The 12,102-nt window shown below is 40.5% G+C and overlaps 1 pseudogene; it reads right to left on the bottom strand.

Annotated features, from left to right (window-relative positions):
* Window positions 1-9,303: 9,303 nt before the first annotated feature.
* Window positions 9,304-11,506, bottom strand: LOC144341269 (PRELI domain containing protein 3B pseudogene; annotated as a pseudogene).
* Window positions 11,507-12,102: the final 596 nt, after the last annotated feature.

Here is a 12,102-nt window from a genome sequence, read left to right as displayed (position 1 = left end):
GACCAATTAATAATGATTCCATAGGAATCCTTGTGCAGCACCTCTGCCAGTTCTGCAATGCAATCTTCCTAAACAGGTATGTTCATTATTTCTAACTGGGTCCAATCCTGTTTACAAATAGGTTTTTGAGGGTGGTATGCCTCAATTATAGGAGCAGATTTATTATGGTAAATACTGAGATCAGAAAGCATGTGTAACTATGTCATAGAGTGATTACATCTAGGCATTATTGCCAGCCAAGATTGATAAATATGCCCAATAAGTGTAATTGTTCTCTGTGTCAGCCCTTGTTGAAGGAATACTCATGGCAATGGTGATCACTGCCATCATAGCTACCATTAAATTACTCATTGTGACTGGTTGTCCCGCTTTCCTCAGGTTTTCTTCCACCATCTGTGACAGCTTCTTGATCTGTCCCCAGGTGGGTGGCTGTGTTCAACGGGTGTTGCTTGTTACAGTTGGGGTCCTCCTCAGCATCAGCCTTGACATAGCTGCAACCAGGGGGTCCTTGGGATCCTCCCGGAATCTCTTCCTTGGCATCTGGCTCATGATAAGGTTTCAGGTGTCTTGATGTATCCAAATTGGCTGTTGATTTTGACCTGGAGAAACACAAGCAGAACCTCTACTCCAAGTTATTATTTTACCTATTTCCTAACTTTTTGTTATTGGATCTGTCCACCAAATCAGTTATTCTGCTTCTATCTTTGCAGCTGGTTTCTGTAGATGCTGTTCAGCTGCTGATAACATCTGGCCTTTGGGCAGGCTCAAAAAATTTAAAGTTAATAATGCTAGAGTCAGTTGCATCTGCGGTGTTCCATATTCTCTGTCTCCCTTCTGCTTTTGCAACTGTTGTTTTAGGGAGAGATTCATTCTTTCTACTAAGGCTTGTCTTTGAGAATTGTATGGGATACCAGTAATATGTTTAATTTTCCACATAGAGAAAAATGTAGCTAGAGCTTGGCTGGTTTAGCCTGGGGCATTATCTGTTTTAATAGAATTTGGAATGCCCATCACCACAAAACACTGCAAAAGGTGACATTTAACACAGGCAGAAGACTCTCCTGATTGGCATGTAGCCCAAAGTGAGAAAAGGTATCTACACATACATGTAGATAAGCTAGTCTCCCAAACAAGGGAATATGTGTGACATCCATTTGCCAAAGAGAATTAGGTTCCAATCCTCGAGGATTAACTCCTCCTGTAAAAGACGAGGAATGTACCATTTGGCAAGTTGAGCATTGCTGGATAATAGCTTTAGCTTCTTTCCAGGTAATGCTGTATCTGCATTTGAGACCAGAGGCATTAACATGGGTTAAATTGTGAAAGTGTCTAGCATTAGATATTGCATTAGCAACTAGGCCATCAGCCATTTGATTCCCTTCAGTCAAAGGTCCTAGAAGAGGTGTATGAGCCGTAATGTGAGTGGTGTAAAAAGGGTGCATTCTACTTCTAGCTGCTGTTTGCAAGTGGTTAAATAAAGTCATCAGTTGTTCATCTGTATGAAATCGTAACTGAGCATTTTCAATTAACTGTGTGGAATGACCCATGTATGAAGAATCAGAAATCACATTAATAGGCATATCAAAAGCAGTCAATATCTCAATTACAGCTACAAGCTCCACTTTTTGAGCTGAAGTATAGGGCGTCTGGAAAACTTTACTTTTCAAGCCAGAATAAGAAGCTTTACCATTACGAGACCCATCTGTAAAAACATTCTCAGTACCTTCAATTGGTTTAAATTTAGTTATTTTAGGGAGAATCTAATTAATTAATTTCAAAAACTGAAATAGTTTTGATTTAGGAAAATGATTGTTGAGAATACCCACAAAGCCAACTAAATGGGTTTGCCAAGCAAGACTATCTATAAAAGCTTGCTGTGTTTGTGCCTTTGTGAGAGGGACAATAATTTTTCCAGGATCATATCCATGTAATTTAACAATCTGAGTTCTCCCAATCCCTATCATAGTAGTGATTTGATCTAGATAAGGAGTTAGAGTCTGTGTAGTATGTGGAAGAAAAAGCCACTCTACTAAGTCGCGTTCTTGGACAATAACACCAGTAGGTAAATGCTGAGTTGAAAAAATTAGCAAATCTAGAGTCTTCTCTGGATCTATTCTATTTATTTGAGCTTTATGGACTTGCTTCTCAATTAGTTGTAACTCTGCCTCAGCCTCCTTTGTTAATTGCGAAGGGCTAGTGAGAGTAGGATTTCCTCTAAGGATAGAAAACAGATTACTCATGGCACAGGTAGGAGTGCTTAGAGCAGGTCGTATCCAATTAATATCCCTAAGTAATTTTTGCAAGTCATTTAATGTTTTCAATTGATCCCTATGTATGGCTACTTTCTGTGGCACAATGGTAGTGTCATTTACTAAGGTCCCGCAGTAGGAGTAAGAAGTAGTAGTCTGAATTTTGTCAGGAGCTATAATTAAACCAGAGCGAGAAATCAAATTTTGCAAGTGATCATAACATTGGAGTAATATTTATCGAGAGGGGGCAGCACAAAGTATATCATCCATATAGTGAATAATGTAACACTGTGAAAATTTTTTACCAGTAGGTTAAATTGCTTGCCCTACATTATCGTCTGGCAAATTGTTGGACTGTTTAACATGCCTTGTGGCAACACTTTCCAGTGAAAACGCTTAGCAGGCTGCAGGTTGTTTACTACGGGAATTGTAAATGTAAACCGTTCATAGTCTTGCTCAGCTAAAGGGATAGTAAAGAAACAGTCTTTTAAATCTATGACTATTAAAGGCCAACTTTTTGGAATTATAGCAGGAGAAGGCAATCGTGGCTGTAATGCTCCCATAGGTTGTAATAACTGACTTAAGTCAGTTAACATTCTCCATTTACCTGATTTTTTCTTAATTACGAAAACTGGAGAATTCCAAGGGGAAAATGTTGGAGCTATGTGCCCATTTTCTAATTGTTCAGTAACTAATTTCTCTAAAGCCTCCAGTTTCTCTTTACTTAGTGGTCATTGTTGTATCCTAATTGGCTTATCTGTTAACCATTTTAAAGGTATAGGTTCTGGAGACTTAACAATGGCTGCCATAAACAATTATATCCTAATCTTTGGTGGGAACTTTGTCTTTCCACTTGAAGTGGTTTTTTCAAACCTTGAAAATTTTTTTCTAGTACCATACCAGGGACATACCCCATTTCATGCATTGTATGTTGACTTTGAGGGCTATATAATTGTTCTAGAATTAGAATTTGTGCTCCCCATCATTGTAATAAATCTCTCCCCCATAAATTTATAGGTACAGAAGTTATAATTGGTTGAATAGTCTCAGGTTGTCCATCAAGCCCTTCACAATGCAAAATATAACTACTTTGATATACTTCAGGGACTTTACCAACTCCAACTATGTTAAATTGAGCTGGTTGAATTGGCCACATGGATGGCCAGTGCTGTAGAGAAATGATTGAAATGTCCGCTCCTGTATCTACTAAACCTTTAAATTTCTTTCCCTGAATAGTTATTTCACAGGTAGGACGTTTATCAGTAATTTGATTTGCCCAATAAGCTGCTTTGCCTTTTTATTTGTGCTTCCAAATCCTCTTGTTCATTTAATTTCATTTTTCCCCATTCCCACATACGGCACTATCAGGAGCTGTGCTATGCGCTCTCTTGGCTCTGCTTTCCAGGGAACAGAAGTAGATATAGCAATTTGAATTTCCCCATTGTAATCTGAATCAATGATTTCTGTATGTATTTGTACCCCTTTTAAACTTAAACTAGACTTTCCTAAAAGTAATCCTATTGTCCCCATGGGCAAGGGTCTACAGACTCCTATTGGGACCTTTTGTGGGGGTTCCCCAGGCAGAAGGCTCACAGCTTTTGTGCAGCACAAATCTACTGCAGCACTACGGCTGTGGCGGGGGACAGACATTGTACAGGGGTGAGGGAATGGCCTGAGCTGGAAATGCCCTGGTTTAGAATGGGGCCCGGGATGGGCCCCTCATGGTGTTTCCCGAAATTAGATTCCCTTCTTTATCAAACTTAGAGTGACACTGATTAGCCCAATGTTTCCCTTTTTTATATTTTGGACATATTTCAGGCTCAACAGCTTTCCTTTTTCCCCGTTTGGTGGCCTGACTTGCTGATTTTTTGTACATTCTTTTTTTTAATATGACCATGCTTCCCACAGTTAAAACAAGCTCCAGGAAGTGGAGTATTTCCTTTATCCACTCTCAGTCCTGCCATTGCCTGTGCCAACAAAGTAGGTTTATGCAGATTACCTCCAATACCATCACAGGCCTTGATATAATCAACTAAATGTGCTTTCCCTCTGATAGGTCACAGAGCAGCCTGGCAATTGGGATTAGCATTGTCAAAAGCTAATAACTGCAGCACTATATCCTGAGCAGCCGAATCTGCAATCACCTTTTTAAGAGACTCCTGTAACCGAGCTATAAAATCCAGTATGGTTCTTTTTGTCCCTGTTTTATAGCACTAAAGGAAGGGTATTGTTCTCCACATGAAGTGATTTTTTCCCGAGCTCTAATGCACACTCCTCTAAGCTGTTCTATGGCATCATCCTGCATGACCACTTGTGTATCTGATTTAGATACTAACCCCCAAAAGTTGGTCTGCAGTTATATTAATTTGAGGTTAGGTCTGGGCATTATGAGCAGCTGAATGGAAGCTTCATCTGCCCACCAAGTTTTAAATTGTAAGAACTGAGCAGGAGTTAGACAAGCTTGAGTAAGAGTGTCCCAGTCAGTAGGAATCATCCGACTGGAAACAGCAACGTTCTTTAACAGTCCCATTCCAAAAGGAGAACCTGGTCCATACTGATTTATAGTTTGTTTAAATTATTTGAGTAATTTAAAAGGAAAAGGCTCAAATGTAGCTATAATATTTCCCTGTTGATCTGGGGGGTGTATTCTAACAGGGAACTGCCAAGACTCTAAATCACCCTCTCATCTAGCTTGCTGAATTCCTGCCTGAATAGAACTAAGAGTGGTAGCTGGAGGCGCTGCTCGAACAGTCACTGGGGCTTTTCACCTAGTGTCTTCCAGAAAAGAAAGATCTGTAGGGTCAGGCCACTCTTTTTCTTCAAAATAATAATGAGGGGGTGCAGAAGGGTAGGGATGAACCTCTCCCTCCTTTGCCGCTTTAGCTTTAGCTGGCAAATAAACCTGATCTGTAACCTCTTTTGTTACTTCATTATACTCTCCTTCCTCCTCATTATCAGTGTGAAAAAGTTCCAAGGTGGAACGAACCACAGCCCACACTTGTCCCATTGTTACCCTGACGCTTCCAAGCTCCCCTTCTTACTCACCATGGGGATTGCTTTAAGAGTACTCGGGTGCCCTCCAGCTAGTTCCACGTTCTCCAACCGTTGCTCTGGCGACCCTTCGACCTGGATTCGAGCCCCCATGAATGGGCACCACTTGTCGAGACCAGCTCGGTCAGGGAGACCCTAACCCAGTGGCACTAGAGGAATTAAAGACACTCAGCAATATAGAGGTGTGAAGTGGGAAATCAGGGGTCTCACAGCCTTCAGAGCTGAGAGCTCCGAACAGAGATTTACCCACGTTTTTATTAACAGCAAGCCAGTCATTAGCATTGTTTCTATAGATATTAAATTAACTAAAAGTATCCCTTATGGGAAATTAAGGGATGGGCCAAATTAAAGGAATAGGTTGGGCTAGTTAACTGCAGCAGGAGCACGTCCTTAAGGAACAGATCATTCATGCTATTGTTTGTAGCTTAAGAATGCCTTTAAGTGGTTTTCCGCCCTGGGTGGGCCAGGTGTTCCTTGCCCTCATTTTGGTAAACCCACAACCTTCCAGTGTGGGTGTTATGGCCATTATGAACATGTCACAGTGCTGTAGAGATTTTGTTTATGGCCAGTTTTGGGGCCAGTTTATGGCCAGATTTTGGAGGGCTTGTTCCCAACAATTCATAATTACCATTGTTATGAGATAATCCTGGCACTTTAACATTCTCCCAAACTGAGAAGGAGCTAAGGCCCATTTTTGTGTATGCAACACTTATGATAATGCAAATTGAAAGCTATTGGAAAGTTTTTCTTTTTTCTGAGATGGAGTCTTGGTCTGTCGCCCAGGCTGGAGTGCAGTGGCACAATCTAGGCTCACTGCAAGCTCCACCTCCCAGATTCAAGCCATTCTCCTGCCTCAGCCTCCCGAGTAGCTGGGACTACAGGTGCCTGCCACCACACCCGGCTAATTTTTTGTATTTTTTTAGTGGAGACGGGGTTTCACCATGTTAGTTAGGATGATCTCAATCTCCTGACTTTGTGATCCCACTGCCTTGGCCTCCTGAAGTGTTGGGATTACAGGTGTGAGCCACCGTGCCCGGCCTAGAAAGTTTGTTTTTTGTATGCAGTTCAGCCAGTTCTAGCTAAGAAGTAACATTGGAAAGTAATTTGAAACTGAAGGAAAAAATGGTTAAACAAAGTTTTAGTTATAAAACTACTATGGGGCCGGGCGCCGTAGCTCACGCCTGTAATCCCAGCACTTTGGGAGGCCGAGGCGGGTGGATCACAAGGTCAGGGGATCGAGACCATGGTGAAACCCCGTCTCTACTAAAAATACAAAAAATTAGCCAGGCACGGTGGCGGGCGCCTGTAGTTTCAGCTACTCAGGAGGCTGAAGCAGGAGAATGGCGTGAACCCGGGAGGCGGAGCTTGCAGTGAGCTGAGATTGGGCCACTGTACTCCAGCCTGGGCGACAGAGCGAGACTCTGTCTCAAAAAAAAAAAAAAATAAAAATAAATAAATAAATAAATAAATAAATAAATAAATAAAACTACTATGGAAACTGCAGTAGCCAAAGGTTTGGTCCACAGCATTAATTGGATTACCTATCAGGTCAGATAAAGTTTAGCCATGTGGACAGGTCCCAGTTTTGTCCTGTCCTGAAATAATTTGTATCCAGCTGTCTTTTGTAAAATAATGAGTTTATGATGCCATGTCATGGCTAGAGTTTCACGGTAACATCGATTTGATCTTTGTGTGTATGGATACGTGTTTCTATGTGTTTCTGTGCATGTTACATGTATTATGTTATATGTTATCTCTACAATGGCACCATATTGGCTTATAAGTAAATGAGTGCTCCTAAATTTAGTAAGAAAGTCCAAATGCTTTTCAAATTTGTGTGAATTTAGTAATCTTTAATAATAAGTTTGCTTTAAAATTATTCACAAAATAAAAATAGAAATGTCTTTGGAATGTAAGCATACATTTTTGTCTGGGTTTACTAATTAGATGAGTTTTACATTTGCCTTTGCTAAATATTTTAACATGCTAGAATTTTACATGAAGGTTATAAGATCATAAACTCAACCAAAAACAGAATAATCTTTCTTTGAATGACTTTTTTGATAAATAAGACTAATTTAATATCGTCGGTTCTATAAGAACAATTAATTTTTCTGAATTATCAGAAAAAAATGCCCATGTGTTTAAGATTTTTGTGTAGTCGAACACCTGATATTCACAGGCTATGCAAATGGTTAACAAAAAATAACTTGGAGCGATAATTAGTGTTGTCTAATGTCTTAGTTCTAAAAACAAATCTAGATAAACTGTTACAGATTAATAAATTGATAAATATAAATGGAATCAATGCTTGTAGGTGAACTTTTAATTTCACTTAAACTATCAAAATTATTTCAGATACCATTGAATGTCTGGTTCATTTCCAATTAAAAAAAAATTGTGACATTGGGTATTGGTCACACTTTTGAATCCATTAATGTGAAATAAAATCTGTGCTATGAGTTAAGCATTAGTGGACCTCAATGAGCTGAATAAGAATAAGGTCCGAGTCTGGAAAGTAATCAAGCTACAAAAAGAGGATTGGCCCAATGGATGCCTGTATACTTGCCCCCATACAGGCAAGCAATGAATGTGAAACAATACCGCCTGCCAGAGGGGCACTGAAGTAACCCAAATAACCCAGGGTGCTGGAGTGAGATGCTGTCTCAGAATTAATTAATTAATTAATTAATCAATGCATTGTATTCTCTGCTGCACCTTTTTAAAATTTTAAAAAATCTCTGTCTTCTGAAATGCCTGAAGAAAGAAATGAGTCTCAGTTGATGCAGGCCCTGAGATGGGCAGAGATTATGAGAGCATCACATAGACTTGGTGCTCTGGACTGAACTGTGTCCCCCAAAATTCATGATGATTTTGATTCCACAAGGTGATGGTATTTAGACATGGAGCCTTTGGGAGACAAGTACATTAAGATGAAGTTATGAGTTTGGGGCTTTCATAATGGGATTGATGGCCTTCCGAGTAAAGGAAGAGATACCATGTACTTCTTGTTCTCTCTCCTTCTCCCTCTCTCCCTTTCTCCCCTTTCTCTCTCTTTATCTCCCTCTGTGCCATGTAAGAACAGAGCTACAACGTGGCCATTGGCATGATAGAAAGAGAGTCCTCACCAAGAGCTGAATCACTGGTGCTTTGATCTTGGACTTCCAGATCGTGGGCAAGACTCACCAGGGGAGACTTCTGTAGCTGCCTGGAATTGTCTGATCTGGAGTTAATGCCCTGGAACCCGGTGGTTGCCAACTCAGAAGGCACAAGGCTATGAATCTTCCTCTGATCCTCTTTAATCTGCCTCCACTTTTTGTTTTGTTTGGATTTTCAAGTAACAAATTTATTTTTCCGGTTAACATAACCAGTCCATGGTACAGCATATCAAAACACAAATTGCAAATCCAAGGACCTTTTGCAACCTTTATGAGGTTGCAAAACTTTGGCAAATCAATATAGTACATTTTATTACAATAAAAGCATATTTTTTTTGGAGTCATATATTATTTTAGTGATAATTTTCACTCCAAATATACTTAATTAGTAAACCAACACACTGGTTGGTTGGTTTGTTTTGTTTTGTTTTTGAGACGGAGTCTTGCACTGTAGACCAGGCTGAAGTGAAATGGTATGATCTTGGCTCACTGTAACCTCCGCCTCCTAGGTTCAAATGATTCTCCTGCCCCAGCCTCTCAAGTAACTGGGATTACAGGTGCCCTCCACTACACCCGGCTAATTTTTTTTTGTATTTTTAGTAGAGACGGGATTTCACTACATTGGCCAGGCTGGTCTCAAACTCCTGACCTCGTGATCTGCCCACTTTGGCCTCCCAAAGCACTGGGATTACAGGCATGAGCCACCACACCCGGCAAACACTGGTTTTTAATGGTTGTTTAAAATAACTTGCAGAGCAAGTTATTATTATTAACCAAATTAATATGTTTGAAAGCTATACAAGTTCTCCTTTTAAATTGAATTTCCTCATGCAAGTTGTTGAAGTTTACAGCAGCAGGGAAATTGTTTGTATATAAGAGATGGCTCTGCTTTGTTCCGGGGTTGGATGAAAGCCAGGTGGGGTTCCAAAGTGTGAAAAACTTTAAAATTCTACCTTAAGTTGATTCAATGTAAATGCAAACTTCCAAGTACTTTTCAAAAAAATGTTAAAATTTTGCTTATACACTATTGGTGAGAGTGTAAATTAGTTCAACCATTGTGGAAAACAGCATGGCAATTCCTCAAAGACCAAATAACAGAAATACCATTTGACCCAGCAATCCCATTACTGGGTATGTACCAAAGGAATATAAATTGTTCTGCCATAAAGACCATACATGCATGTGTACTATTCACAATAGCAAAGACATGGAATCAACCTAAATGTTCTTTAATGGTAGACTGGATAAAGAAAATGTGGCACATAAACACCATGGTATACCAAGCAGCCATAAAAAAGAAAAAGATCATGTCTTTTGCAGGAACATAGATGGAGCTGGGGGCCATTTTTTCTTAGCAAACTAATGCAGGAATAGAAAAGCAAATACTACATGTTCTCACTTATAAGCTGGAGCTGAATGGTGAGAACACATGGACGCAAAGAGGGGAACAACAGACACTGGAGTCTATTGAAGGTGGATGATGGGAGGAGGGAGAGTATCAGGAAAAATAATTATGGGCACCAGGCTTCATACCTGGGTGATAAAATAATGTGTACAACAAACTCCTATGACACAAATTTACCGAAATCACAAACCTGCATATGTACCCTGAATTTAAAATAAACCTTAAGAAGAAGAATTTCTTTCAAAAAATTTGTTAAATGTTTCATAAATACTGGAATCTCCACTATTAGACAGTCATTTCAAACAACACTAATTTCAGATGATCCCTTTTATTTAGACACCATGCATTTCTTTGTTTTGATCTAAAGTCACTGTCTTATATCAGCCTACTTTTAAAAAATTCTACTTAAAATATGTTTATAGTTTTAAAATAAATATATTGCCAGCTTGGAGAGATGTGGGGTACTTGTCTATATGCATTCATTATCAATTCACTACAAAGGCTGTGGCAGCCACCACCAGAGTTCTTATGCCTCCTTTTGTGGAAGCCATCAATTCATTATTTAACATGTATTTTATGTATGACCCATTCCAGGGCTTCCCGGCCTTTGTTAGCATTTGAAAATATCGTTCTTGCCATCAGTTCTTCAAGGTAACTGTTGAGGCTGCCTCCTTTCAGTGATTATGGCTTCCTGAGTCAAAATAATTTTTTTCTGTGTCCTGAGGATGTGGTTTGTATATAAGTCTCTCATCTACTGAAACCATGTTTTAAGTGAAATATTAGTAGATTTAAGTTCCATTGCTTTTTCTATAGGATTAACTACAGAATATTCTAGCACATATGTTTTGTTTCTTGCTGTACCAATAAGAGACTTGTAGTTCCCACTCTGTGCAGAGAAGTCTGTGGCTGTGCAACTCTTCATTGGGATCTATAGGTCTGTCCAACACATCAACCCACACCATGCTCTGGTTCATAGGGCTTTTGCGTATTTGTGCATTGCAACTGTTGTAACGATTTCCCACAGGTGGTCAAAGATTGCTCTGAAGTCCAGATCTTGATGGTGCAGGCAGTCCAGGAGATGTCTGGACAGTGCAGGGGAAAATGAGGCAAAGAGGCTACACTTGCCCCACTGTACCCCCAGCACCCCAACCAGCTTCGCAGTAGGCAGGTGCCATCGGCCTCATGTGAAGGACATTCCAACCCTCTCTCCCACCCTTATTACAATGTAAACTTTAAATTATTTAAAGGAGGGGTCCCCAACTCCTCAGACAGCGCACCTGTACTGGACCCTGGCCTGTTAGTGAGGCAGGAAAATAGGGTCTGGGAGCCGGGAACATAAAGTGCATTCACACTTCAGCTACAACAGGAAATATCCTCTCCATAGGGCATACACTGAGCAAATGACTTTGTAACTTTACTTCATCCTCTTCATTTACATAGGGCATACCCCAAATAGAGGGTATTTAAACTCACAAAAAACTCTGTAACAGGGCCTTCGAGCCTCTATGCTCAGGCCCAATCACACTGTGGAGTGTACATTTGTTTTCAATAAATCCCTTCATTCCCTCCTTGCTTTGCTTGTGCATTTTGTCTAATTCTTTGTTCAAGACGCCAAGAACCTGGATACCCTCCACCGTTAGCATTAGGAGCCCTGTGGCACAACAGGAGGGGAGCGGCAGGCAGACCAGCGTTACCACCTGAGCTCAACTTCTTGTTAGATCGGCAGAGACATTAGATTCTCATAGGTGCACGAAGCCTATTGTAAACTGCACATGCAAGGGATCTACCTTGTGTGCTCCTCCTGAGAATCTGACGCCTGATTATCTGAGGTAGGGCAGCTTCATCCCCAAACTATCCCTGTCTACCAACCCCCATCCATGGAAAAATTGTCTTCTACAAAACCAGTCCCTTGTGCCAAAAAGGTTGGGGACTGCTGATTTAAAGAACACTGTTAATGTCTGTTCCCTACCTTCGTCCGGAGGGCCACGGTACTTCTTGAAGCAACTCCAGCAAGTGACCCAGCTGTCCCCTCCCACGCTGCTAGTATCCACAGCTCCTCAAAGGCCCCCTGGAATTTAAACTAAAGCATGATCGCGCCACTGCACGGCAGCCTGGGGCTACTCAGGAAGACTAGCGAGACCCCAGCTCAAAAAAAAAAAAAAAAAAAAAAAAAAAAAAAAAAAAAAGAAAGTTCTGAGCTGGGTCCCTGCCCCCTTTCTGTCTGCTTCAGGCCCATCTA

Source organism: Macaca mulatta, chromosome 6, assembly GCF_049350105.2.
Source record: "Macaca mulatta isolate MMU2019108-1 chromosome 6, T2T-MMU8v2.0, whole genome shotgun sequence".
Classification (NCBI taxonomy): Eukaryota; Metazoa; Chordata; class Mammalia; order Primates; family Cercopithecidae; genus Macaca; species Macaca mulatta.
Note: the sequence above shows the minus strand (reverse complement) of the source record. Positions and strands in the feature narration are given on the sequence as shown.